Genomic DNA, 2,905 nt, shown 5'->3' with positions numbered 1-2,905 from the left:
AGGACTGCACAATCTCATCACTCTTGAGCAAAAACCTCCTCCTGCCCTTTGACGCAGGAGAGAGGGAACACCCTTTCCAAGTCCCAACACAGCAGAGAGCAAGATGAGCCTCTGCCCCTTTCTTCCAGAGTAGAATGGGTCAGATGGGGAATGTGACTTATTTCCACTTTCAGGGCTTGGACCAAGGGGACTGGAGTCTGAGAAGAGGCAGAGTCTTTTCAGTCTGCAAGAGGGACCAGCTTAATGAAAGCCGGGTTGCCATTGTGAAATTAGATGCTAGATTTGAGAATTACTTCTGACCTAGTGATACAGTCATAAATAAACTATTAATAGCATGACTTCCATTTTGTTCAGTAACTTTATATCTCCCAACAGAAAGGTCACATTGTTTTGCTCTCCAGTTGCATGAAGCAAAGTTCTGGGGTTTTCTCCATAAACCCACAGGAGTTTCTGTGTGATCATGAGAACTGTTTTTTTGGGCTTTTTCCAGGCAGAATTTTCGATAGTGGTTTTTTTTTTTTTCCTTTTTTTTGGGGGGGGGCAATTTTTAACCATCATTTAGAGCCATCACCTTGGCCATTTTGTGGGGACATCTAAATCTATACATGAAGAGGAAGTCGTGCCAGGGTTGAGATAAAATCCTGCGTTCTACAGGGCTGCGTGAACCAAATCTGACCACTTGACATTTTGAGTCTAAAGAATCTCTCAATTTCTCCGACTCTGGCAGGAACAGGAGAACATCTTGAATGTTTCTAAAATTCAGTGACCTCTTTAATTCATTCCACTTGAAGGAATGGTTAAATTTCTGGACCCCAGTTTTTCAAGGCTTTCCAGAATGGACACGTGCCATCAGCGCCCCCTACAGGTCTGAGTCTTTCCAGCCAGGAAACTCCTGGAGGTCCACGATGAAAATGGCTTCTCAGGTCTCAGGCCTCAGGTCTCAGGTCTCAGGGACAGCTGCTGATGACGGACTCACCTTCCCGCTGGGAGATTCACGTTCTGGGAAAGCACCTAGGTCTGGTCTTACACGTACATAACATGCCGCAGGAAAACACAGAGCCAAACAGGAATTCTGGGGCCCTGGTAGTGGGTTCCTTGCACAACATGAATTTCTTAATACTCTATTCTCTCTCTCCTTTTTAAGTACTGTGGCCTTTTGGTAGATTTATTCCAGATAAAATTCCCTCTGTGAGAACACACCCTTGCGGTGTGTGAAGTCCACACATTGTTTCTCAAAAAGTTTTGGACTGTCCCAAATTTTACATGCTAGTTTTTTAATTCATTCATTCTTTCAGTCATTCACTCAAGGGATACTGTGGTAGGCCTTGTGATATGGGACTGATGTGTGAAAGATCTTGTTTTGAGCACCTTGGATAAAGGAAGGACTAAGAGAGTTTAAGGTCCTCTGTTCAGGGGGCTTAAGTACCGGGCAGGGGGTGGGGGAGACACATAATACACAGGTACATGAACAAATGTATAATATGATTTCATGGGGAGGTGGTGCTATAAAGGGAAATAAAGCAGGCTAAAGGTCTAGAATGACTGATAGGGTATACTCGTTCTGAGACAGTTGGTCAAGGTCGGTTCAATCAGAAAGTTGGAGAATCAAAAAAAAAAAAGAAAGTTGGAGAGTGGGACGAAAGTCCACACCAACATGTGGGTGAAGAGCGTGTCAGGACAACAAAAGCAAGTGCAAGAGCCCTGAGCTTGTGTGGTCCAGGAACAGCAGGAAGGCCCTTGTGCCTAGAACAGAGAGACTTTAAGGAGACAGTGACAGGAGATGAGATCCAAGAAGTAAGCAGGGCCCGCTATGGAAGATCTTCTAGAATATGGCGGGGAGTTTGGCTTTTATGATGAGATAAGCAGCCACTGGAGCTCTGTGGGAGGGGAATGAGGTGATCAGCTTTCATTGTGTGGAGAAAAAACTCAAGGAGCACACATGTGGAGACAGAATCTAGTCGGGTGCCTGTTGCAGAACCCCAAGCGAGAGGTGATGGTGGCTTGGTGGGAGTCATCAAAGGGTCAGAAGTAGACCAGTTCTGTGTATGTTCTGAGAGTTGAGCTCCGGGACTTGCCGGTGAACTGAATGGAGGAAGTGGGAAAAAGAAAGACATCAGTAGGACTCCTGGGCGGTTTGGCCCCCGGGGAACTGGGCAATTAACTGAGGCTGGGCAGACTCGGGGAGTGATGAGGGAACAGGATCAGGGAGGAAGGAGTCTGAGTGGGTGGGTAGAATCGGGAGTTCTGCTTGGATAAGTGAAGTTGCAGAAACTTATTAGTCACCATCTGGAGACAGGGAGCAAGCAGCTGGATCTGGGAGTCTGGAGCGCGCGTGATGCAGGAATAACCCGGGGGGCAGTATTTATGGAAAGAGGAGCTCTGCTCCGTGAGATGTCGTGATATTGCCTTGTTGATCTGCTCCTTTCCCGGGTCTCGGTTTCCTCACTTGTCAAACGATGGGCTGGCTGGCCTCTCAGGGTCTTTTCTGCTTGGCAAATACAAAATAGAACATTAGCATTTAAACTCACAGGGCGGCAGCAGTGGGCTGAGCCTGCTGTCATTGGGACTTAAGACCAAAGCGAGGTGTAAGACCCAAAGAAGACTGGCAGTTATCTTAAGAATTGGAACCGGATGGCACCTGGGTGGCTCAGTGGGTTAAGCCTCTGCTTTCGGCTCAAGCCATGGTCTCAGGGTCCTGGGATCAAGCCCTGAGTCGGGCTCTCTGCTCAGCGGGGAGCCTGCTTCCCCCTCTTTCTCTGCCTGCCTCTCTGCCTACTTGTGACCTCTGTCTGTCAAATAAATAAATAAATAATCTTAAAAAAAATAAAAGAATTGGAACTGGAAATGGCGTCTTTGCAAAGCAATCATACTGCTGCCTGTTTCGAAAGTAGGGGCGTTGGGGAAG

This window comes from Mustela lutreola, chromosome 9 (assembly GCF_030435805.1).
Source record: "Mustela lutreola isolate mMusLut2 chromosome 9, mMusLut2.pri, whole genome shotgun sequence".
NCBI classification, from domain to species: Eukaryota; Metazoa; Chordata; class Mammalia; order Carnivora; family Mustelidae; genus Mustela; species Mustela lutreola.
This window is presented reverse-complemented; position numbering follows the sequence as displayed.